General features: G+C 44.8%; 1 protein-coding gene across 7 annotated transcripts in view; it reads right to left on the bottom strand.

The window, feature by feature from the left end:
- The window catches only part of LOC307090792 (receptor-type tyrosine-protein phosphatase delta), a 361,739-nt gene that overhangs the window by 198,641 nt on the left and 152,315 nt on the right, over positions 1-10,783 (bottom strand). The gene's annotated exons all lie outside the window — the stretch shown is intronic.

Raw genomic sequence — 10,783 nt, 5'->3', positions numbered from 1 at the left:
TCTTACCTCACACGCCCCTCGTTAGGGCCTGAGAACCATCGCAGCACAAAGAACAGCTGACACTGGGAGTCTTCAGGGTCTACATGACAGCTTTTTCCCACGGTCACTGGTCCAAAGTACTGGGGGGACGGTCCCTTGTTACTGGTCAAGGGCCCAACGACGTCCTCGGTCGGGTTCGGTCTTTAGGGTCAACAGCTGACATTTTTCCACTGTCTCATTGTGCAGTCTCGAAATTCAAAAAATACTTCACAAACAAGCAAAAGAAAATGTTCAGATTCATATATTTCCTTATACACGACCCTTGCCTGACTAGCTGGCCGGATAGTAGGGCAGATGCTATCAGGTCATTTCTGGGCATTGCTTGTGTCTCGTCTCGCGGTCCGCAGAGCCTGACAGCCGAGGACAGACGCCAGGAAACAAGGCCGCTCTGTGGCTCCGCCGTACGGGTGGATCCGATGAAGACGGACGAGCCCGCCAGCGGTCGGCCGTGGGGAGGAATGGAGGCTTTTCTGTTCCGCGTGGGTTGGGCTTCACATTATGGTTCGTCGGGTTTGTTCGGCTGATAGGTACATTACGATACTGCATATGTGGCCTGCACTACAGTCGTCTTCCTAATCTGGCGTTACGCGTGTAATATAATTTGAGTCCAAAGAAGCGGCGTTTTAATGAGTGTAAAAGCGTTGTGGGGGACTGTATTAAAGGATAACATGCATATTTGAATTATTTTCTGCATTTGTGCGGGGCACTCTGAATGCAATGTAATTATTGTAATTTAAGAGAGCTTGCCAACTCTGTGACTAAGTGCTTATTTTACTAGAACTCCAAATCCACAGGGACGAAACGAAACAGGAAATTAAATGCCTTGAAAAAATATTCAGGTGATGAAATCCTGAAATTACTCTATTTATCTTAACTTATGAAAATTGGCACTGACACTCACTTCATGTATGCAAAGATTGAGGAATACAACGATACATAGCAGGGATTTCATTAGGGAGGCTGTGTTGAAGTTCATTCAAAGCAATCCACATACATACGGTCTACAGGCAGTTTATCTCATACAGCTTGAAGCTGGAGATGCATTTGCTTATTGGCCACCTTTGTATTTAAACAACTGGGAGAGGGGGATGAGTCGAAGTTGAAGGCAAATACTTAAAAGCAGACATAAATGAATGCATTAGTACTGCCTATCTGGTAAAGATTAGCGTAGTAGGCACAGCTCAATGGCTCTCTCTTCAAGAACGTTTTAATTCAATTTACAAAATACATATATTATAACAAAAGAGCTCAATATTTCTATTCAAACAAGATAAGCCCAAGGCGTAAATATTAGCAAGCAGTTTGAAGAAGACCCTCTTCGGGGATAGTGACAAAGCTGTGGTCACTGGTCAATACTGCATGGCCATTCATTATTCCCATGCAGAATCAATTGTCTTTTGTTCTTTGCTGGAACGCTTACGTCGTCACGGGCGAAAAACTAAAATTGAAATAAAGCAATGAGACTGTAGAGAGGATCCTCATACAGCCACAAAGATATGTCTGCTACCATATCTTTTTCTGTCGTTTCAGTTAGTATTTCTTTATTCGTGGTGTTTACACCACAAAGGATGAATGACTTAAAAATACATGTATTTCTTTATTTGGAAAGCAATACATATATCAAAAAAAGTCTGAGCTAATTTTTTTACTCTACAATTGAAAATTTCACCGGTGTTACACTTTCAATTTTCTTTTCCATTGTTCGAACAGAAGCCAGCCTATCCGAAAATTGATTCCTCTCCGACGTAATTGTTGTTATTCCCTCCTCGCTAAACAAGCAGTTAGACCACGAGGGGAATCCAAAATAGGGGTATTGTTGGTTCTCGCCTTTTGTGCTTGTTGAGCAATTAAACTTGATGTGGGTTTTCGAGGGCCTTTTTTTGAGAGCTATTGATAGTAATTTAAGAAAAATGTTGTACCTTGCACATGACAGTTGGCATCTCTCCTGCCATCTCCGTGACACAGCTCGCCCATTAATAACGGCAGTGGACTTTGTAAACATCGCACGGTGACGCCCTCGAAAACGTGTTTATTTTCCGTGCGCCGGGGAACATTAAAGATGTGGTTGACCCTGTGTCATCATCTCGTAATTTCAGTTATCGTGATTTGACCTGCTCGATCTGTTTTGGCTGATTTTGTAACTGTAATTTAAGCAGGTTACAGCATAATGATTTTAAACCTCACACGCTGAATGGGAAGTCATTGCCTTGCGGAGGGACCTAATGTATTTTCTGTCAACGGCGGAACAAAGTACAAGGTCAGAGGTTTAACGTCTGGCCGCCCAGCACAATTCTCCCTGCTTTTGTAGGAGCTATATTGTAGACGTGCTCCTCAGCCCGTCAATGTCTCCACGTTCCTCCTCGCACACACACACACACACACACACACACACCACACACACACACAATTACGGTGCTCACTCACTCGCCTCTGCCCAGCGTACAAGTCGCCGCTGAGCCATCCATCCGAACGCCACCGACCGTGAAATTAGGTTAAGATGTAAGGCTGAGACTGACACAGGTGTGGATTCAAATGAGAACTTTCAGATGAAGAAAAGTCCGGATCCGCGACGCGCACTGGATACCGTCGGTCGTTGAAGGCAGTCAGATACACATTTCCCCAGGTTTCGTTTTTCCAATTCTGTTTGTCTTTGGGTTTTCGGTTGTTTTCGGTACACATACTCCATTTGTGTTCAGCATAGGGCATTCATGCCCTGGCTGGGATGTTATTGGTATAAGGTATGAAGATATTAGCTTTCTCTCACACTTCCCAAATCTCATTTCAGCCCCGAGAAAACTTTGAAGTCACTCAGGCTTGTCTCCGGCTCATCTCCCATAAAATAGTGCACGGCAAGCACTTATCTATGTGCCGCCATTCTCCCTTCCTCAAACACACAAACAAACGAAAAGCACACACACTCAACGTCCACTCAACCATAGGACCTCCTTTATTTTTAATACATTCCCGCTCACGTTAGAGTCAGATTTGAGTGGGACAAACGCCGGCAGTCATTTTCCCAACCGTTGTCTTGTGACAAATGATTAATGTACCTGCCGAGCATCTCTCACTGTAGACAAAACCCAGAGAGGGCATGAGAGGTGATCCATGGTTTGAGTCTTTGACTGTCCCCCATATCAGACACGTATGGGGGGGGATTGGTGCCAGGATTATAATTGCACTGTTCGAAACACAAAGCACTGCTTTAGTATAAGTGATTCCGTTAACACAATGGTTTGGTTGGAATCAAAGTTCAGGGTTAGCTGATGTTTGGAGACAATACATCACTAGGGATTGTTGTAGGATAAGTGACAGTCTGTAGCTTTATATTAATATAGAGTACCTGTAGGCATCTTGCTTACGGACAGCTGTAGTCTCAAAAGACAATGGGGCTTCCAACCTAATACTTTTGTCACCTCAACCACTACACTGTAATTGAAAAGCTTTTGATTTGAGAGGCATATCTGGGTCACATCAGATAACTCAGTGGGCATGCTTGCTCTATTAGCCAGCTAGAGCTATTGTCTAGGACGGTGCTTTGCTAGCTGTGTGATAAAAAAAAATATATATGTACAAAGAAGTACAATCCAATAGGAAAGTAAAAACAATCAATGAACAAATTTGATTGGATAAAAAGGAACACAAATTGCTCCATCCAACAATATTTGTACTGATAAAATCCCAAACAAAGCAGCAATCACAACACAGCTCCTCTCCTCGCTCACGACAATGACGGACCGACGCTGAACCACTTGGCCTTTGCTTTCGGACAGACTACAGCGTTCCACGCGTGATGTCAAACGCTATCCTCAAATCGTGACAGCTGCTTCATATACCTGAGGGGGCTCTAACGCTCAAGGGATTCCAACGCTTTAGCTCAGCTTTTAAAAAGAGTACAATCCAGTGTTGTGAGTCATTCATCCCTGATCACTTTGTTGTGGAAAGCAATGGGGGCTTTTGAAGGCAAACAAATAAAAGCCGCCGCATGTAAGAGCACCACGATTGACTATTGCTTTTCCTATAATGGGTATTGACCGTGCCGTGGGTTAGGATTTGCTGATATCTGCAGTCTTTATAAACCCCGGTGGGTTCAAACATGAAAAGCTTCTATTCCAATCACGACGGCCTGTCATTTATATCTGGGCACTTAAAAGGGAATAGAAAATGCTTAGGTGTGCGTGTGTCGTTGCCTGTGTGTGTGTGTATGCTCCCAGATATCAAATTAATTCCCAGAGTCCCTCTTTTGACCCCCTTACAAAGCCTTATATCCATCAACACACTTCCTTCCTTAACTGACACCTAATGATCCTCTGCGTTATTTTAAATTATGAGCGAACCGCAGGTATTCCCGGTACCTTGACAGTCAGAATTAAGTCGGCGCTCAATGGGAATGCCAATCAGTCTTCCGAACACAGCCGATAGTTGAACTCCTGTGCACTCCGGGTGTTTGAAATGCGTCTAATGAACCCTTGTCGTGCAGATGCATGTGTGTGACTGTGCACTTGTGGTCCCTTAAGTGAACAAATGGCATTAGCGGTAATCCTTGCAACGCGCCAACATGTGCAATTAGCTATAGAGACCTCTAGTATGCATTAGCTCTATTAATAGCCCTCCTTATTCAATGTGTTTGGCTCGCTGTGCATGCATATTTTCGTTTGAGTGGGTGTGCGCCTTGTGCCGGGACACACACACACACACACACACACACACGCACACCAAGACATGCGAGCACACACACTCACACACACACACGCCTAGGCAGGCACACACACACACACACACACACACACACACACCAAGACATGCGAACGCACACATACACACACACATGCAGACACACACACACACGCAGGCACGCACACCAAGACATGCGAGCAGACACACACACACAGGCACACTTGATGCCAAGGGTCAAGTGGTTTATCAATGTGTGCTGTAGAAATCCCTGACGCCAGCTAATATTTCTGGATGTGTTCTCTTTTATTTGCATAGAGGATGCTGCCTCAGCCTGCTCCCATTGTGAGAGCCTTCTATCTGAATGTCACCACTGTTATTACAGAGTGTGGCGTGTGGCCGCTTTCTCTCGCTCTCTCTCTCTCGCTTTCTCTCCCCCGCTTCACCTTGCTTCCTCCCGCTCAATCATCCACTCTCCCATCTCCCACTGGCTCTCTTGTGGGCTCTCTCTCTCCCCTCTTACTCTTTATATCCCTCCCTCTCTCTCTCTATCTGTGACCCCCCCATCTCTCTCTCTCTCTCTCTCTCTCTCTCTCTCTCAATCTTTCTTTCTGTGCCTCTCTCATCGGCGCTCTCTCGCTATCCAGCTCTGTTCTTTGTCTATGTTTCTTTGTCACTCGCCCCTTTGTCTCTCTACATATTTATAGATCCCACTTGTCATATAGGGCTGCTGATTATTTTCACCCCTAAAGTCTGCGTGTCTCATCCATCCACCCAGCAGAGCTCTGAGCACCTCACCCCTTCACTCAGAACAAAGTGTGATCATGTCTCAGCCGTCTTCGGCAGAATGGAGAAAACACCAACATGTTCTCCCCTCTCTTTCCTCTCGTCAGTTATATATATATATATATATATATATATATATATATATATATATATATATATATATATATATATATATATACACACACTGTATGTATATATATATATATATATATATGTGAACAAAATGCTGTCCATTATTGCTGTTGAGGAAAACTTTGGTGGCAGTCCACAAAGGCCTTCAACAAGATCTGCTTGAAAACACAGCGCTCTCTCTCTCTCTCTCTCTCTCTCTCTCTCATATATATCAGCAGTCTGGTGTCAGTAGGATGCCATAGTCTGGCGTTTGAAAAGGCAAACAAACAAATAAACTGAAGAAACGACTCAAAGGCTCAGTTGCACGAGGTTGAAACTGAAAAACAAAACACATGCTTGAAAAATCTGCGAGGCTGCCATGCATTGATTTCAAGAAGGTAAATCACATTTATTTATGTATTGATTGTACTGCAATAGGCTATTTTTTGGCCTACATGTCTGACACATGGTCAGCAATTGCTGAAAATACAGTCACATCAAATAAGCGTTGATACAAATCAGGTCATTTGTATATTGAACGCATGTTAAAGGTTATCTTGTGTTTGGGTATGACATCACTGCACCCTTCATGGTGAAACATAGAAGTTAATTATACATGCATCAAATCAAATTGGTTTGATATTGATCAAATAAACTCAGAAATAAATTGAGTAATATTGTGAAAGCCTCCACATTATAATAGCTAAAAGGCAAAACAACAAACAAACACAACTTCTGTCTCCAGTTGCTTCAAAGAAAATAATGAAAACCAGATAATGATTTATCTTTCACATCGGTTCGTAATCCATTAAGAGGTACACTAGGAATCCCACAGGGTACTTGAGCCTGTCTATTCAAGATTCATAACCAGCTTGCCCAATCAATATGAATTTTTTATGGTATTGATGACAGAGAGTTGGCCAACCTGTAGGTCTACGGCTATGGTCACCAGATCAATCCACAATCATTCTGGTTATCAGCAATGACGAATTATTATGGTAGCTCCCAAAACCAGTAATGAAAGAGTCTATTCTCCCTAATGGATTAAAATGACACATTTGTCTCATTAGGTTACAGGTACTGACAATCATATTTTGACCAATTAAGCGTTCATCGTTTACAAATATGGTATCAAATGTTGTGAAATTAAAAAAATGCTCAAATGATTCTGTTCATTTCATTTAACACAGACCTTTGGGCATTTGGGGCAATCAAATGCATGAAAAAAATTGCCCAAAAAAACCCGACATTTTCTAAGTGACAACAGCACTTAGGCTATGCATTATAGATGCAAGAATATAATTGCTATAGCCCTCGTTTATCGGATGTTTACGTCTCAGCATCTTGCCCATTGTGCACAAGTACATTGTCCCTCCAGCCATAGTCCAGTGGTTTTAGACACGAAATAGCTAATTCTTGCCTATTAGTATATCATTCTTGAATTGCTTCACCCTTGGCCTTGCCCCCACTTGCTCCCTTGGTCCTAGTTATTCCAGTTTATTCCAGTTTATTCAGTTTCAGAGTTCATATCAGTGATGTGGTATCAAATGATGGAGCAGTTTGTGGAAATCGGCAAAATCACATTTTTGGTCTCCATCAGCTCTGAGAAAATGGGAATTCATGCAACAGCATCGTTGCCGTCCGTATCAGATGTGCGGTATCTCCTTAGCGTGGGTATATCAGGTTCATTTTGGCACGGGCAAGCAATCTAACAGGATTATTGCTGGCATCACTCATAATGGCAAAATCTCAGCTCATCCGCTGAAATATATTCCAGCATCCACCAGTCCCAGGGAGGTTTTCTTCATTGAGGTGACAGCAATACTACGTGTCCTTTGAGCTTATGCAAAGTGTCTTCTCTCAGACAGCCCTCCACCCCACCCAGCAACAGTGGGAGATATTAAATGCCTCTCTCCTTACATCCACTAGGACATCTGTACACTACCCACCTACGCACATGTACACACAAACACACACACACACACACACACACCCTCTCTCTTTCTTCCTCGACCACTTGTATTTCTGCGCTGGCTGTCACTCAGTGGCTGTAAATACGGAGGACGGAGAGACGGGAGGGTGGGAGGGAGAGAGAAAGAGAGAGAGAAGGAAGGAGAAGGAGAGGGAGCAAGGGACAGAAATAAGGAAGGAGGAGGAGAGAGGAATAGAGAGAAAGAAGGAGGGAGAAAGAGAGAGAGCGGGAGAGAACGAGGGAGGAACCAAAGGAAGGAAGGAGGAGGAGGAGGAGAGGGCAAGGGACAGAAAGAAGGACGGAGAAGGAGAGAGAGGGAGGAGGAGAGAGAGGGAGGGGGAGAGAGAGGGAGGGCAAGAGCGAGTGAGAGTGCAAATCCGATCTGCCAAATGTGAGCTGCAATTGTGCGGGGCGGGCTGTGATGACAGCGTGGCGCTGCTGGCCCTGGAAGGCGGATACTCATTCCACCTGAACCGCCTTCAACCACGCTAGGACTGCACATGGGGGAGACCCTCCAGCTCGGGAGGGGGGAGAGAGGAGGAAGAGGGAGGGGGAAAGAGAGGAACGGGGAGAAGGGGGAATAGGGTGAGAGAGGAGGGAGAGAGATTGAGAGAGGGGAACAGAGAGAGTTGGGCAGGTGAGAGAGAGGGAGACGGAGGGAGGTTGAGAAAGAGAGGAACCGGGGGAAGAGGAAACATGCTGAGAGGGGAGAAGGGGGGAGAGAGAGAGAGAGCTGGAGGGAGACGGAGGGAGGTTGAGAAAGAGGAACAGGGGGAATAGGAAACAAGCTGAGAGGGGAGAAGGGAGGAGAGAGAGAGAGAGAGATGGAGGGGGACGGAGGTTTGTGGCAGTGTCAAGGGGTGAGGGAGCAGAAGTCAGATAAGAGGTTCCCATCTCAGGCTTCCTCCTGAGGAATACACACACACACACACACACACACACACACGTCCGCACGAAAACACAAACACGCACACCAAACCCTCCTTTCCCGACTCTAGCACAGACATTTCCTATGAAAGGTCAGCCGTAATGCCATTTTGATGCCAATCTCATTCTTCTGACAAGAAACAAGTATGTAGTCATATTTGTGTAAACACACACAAGCACACTAACACAACTGTATTTATTCACACACACACACAAACACTGTAAATGATTGAACATGCACAGGGGCGTACACGTGCAAAGGCATGGGTACAGACGGCACGCTTGTGTTTACAGTTGGAAACGGAGACACACCGTTCTGCGCGAGCGTCCATAGACACACATGCGCATGCAAACGTGCGACCACACAATTAACCACATTAAATTGAGAGGATTAAAGGAGAGGATTTTCAGCAAAATACCAAAACAAATAGGAAGCCGATGGGTTTCCAGGTAGGTCTACTCTCTCACGAATGTTGTCAAAAGGACAAGATCTGGCATTTTACCACTAAGACCACATTTCTGACGTCTGACTGATCAGGAACTGTCCTGTCAATCAAATATGGATTTTAACAGCTGATTTTGGCTCTGAGAGGATCAGACTTAAATGGAAAATAGTGTTGGCACAAGCTATTAAACAATAGCAGTTTTAGTATTTTGTAGGTATTGTTAAAGGCTGAACGTTTTCAAAGAATTTGAGCCAACACCAAAACATTTACTTTTACATTACATTTAGGGCTATAAGCAGACACTTTTATCCAAAGCGACTTACAATAAGTACATTTGTCGGAAGGTCCCTGTAATACACCTTGCTTCGTCATTGATTTACACAGCAATTACCCCCAACACTAACCCTCTATATATTATTTATAAAATGCAATCACGTCTTTGTCGTGATTAGCATCAGAGCGTCATGGTGGTGCTATCATGGTAGGCCTGTTGGCCTACTTAAGATTAGAAGGTGGCCATTTAAGCCTGTGGGCTGCTGTACTGATGCAGTTTATAAATGCTATTATGCTGTATTATGGTTCAGTGTGAGGTCACATCCATATAACTATTGTGCGCGCAATCCTGCATGTAACGCTGTCTTAATCTCCTGGCATGTTTGGTTGACTATTCCTCTCTCTCTCTCTCTCTCTCTCTCTCTCTCTCTCTCTCTCTCTCTCTCTCTCATCTCCCAGTCTTCCCATCGACCAACAACTCCCCAAAGCCTCCCCCCACACACACACACACTCACTCACTCACATACAACACATCCTCCATCTGTCCAAAATACTTTCCATCCAGCCTCTTCAGTTCCCGCCACTTCATCCTTCACAAGTTCCCAAATTCATTCCTCTCTATCTCCCCTTCGCTCGTGGTCAGCCCACATCCCTCCCTCCCTCCCTCCCCCTCCACTCTCCCTCCATCTCCTGCCTATCTCTGCTTTGCTTAGTGACAGTCTCATCACACTCTATCAATCAGCCTGGCCGGGAGCACCCTGGATGCCCAGACCGGCAGCAGCACAGACCTAGTTTGGTCCCATCAGTGCCAGTCAGTCCTCCCCCTTTCCTCCCATCTTGCCATCAGTTACTTAAAAAATAGGGGAAACGTATGGACTGCCGCATGCAGTCCATCCCTCCCCACCCCCCTGATACTCTGCCATGGGTCAAGACCTAACAGGCATTGAGTGGAAGTCACCGAAATATGTTGTGTGTTGCTGGACGTATTTGGCTTGACATGTTCTGGGGCTGCTCTAGAACAGGCGTTTTGTTATTCTATGGGTGTCTTGGTGATGTCTTGGACAGACCAGTGTTCCCACCGTATGCAACCAGGGTTACTAGAGCCAATGAGATTGGCAATGCAAAATGAAAAAAGGAAAACCTTTTTTTTTCATATGGGATTTGTTATATTTAAAAACATATATATAATTGGTGCCCCCAACTGCAACCCTCTCAATTGGTACAATTGGTCATTAGAGACATATTTTCTGGAAAAATACTGCGGGGGACAGTCGCAAATGCCATTGAAATAAAGGAGGAGCCCACATTGGTTTGGTTCCCGGGCTATTGTTGTACCACTGTATGAGACCATTTCAGTTGGAATGACCAAGGGCCTAACTGGAATCAGTGATCACGCTGGAATCAACATCTCTACGCCCGTGCACATCAGCACCGTGCACGAGCACAACAATGCAGCGCAGCTCACACACACCTCAGCACCACTGCTAGAACAAAACAGTGGAAAATACAGAGACTAAGATGTATTTCTGCTTCATGGGAAAGACAAGCGCACAGCAAA

Source organism: Pollachius pollachius, assembly GCF_949987615.1.
Source record: "Pollachius pollachius genome assembly, chromosome: 20".
Taxonomy (NCBI): domain Eukaryota; kingdom Metazoa; phylum Chordata; class Actinopteri; order Gadiformes; family Gadidae; genus Pollachius; species Pollachius pollachius.
This window is presented reverse-complemented; position numbering and strand designations above follow the sequence as displayed.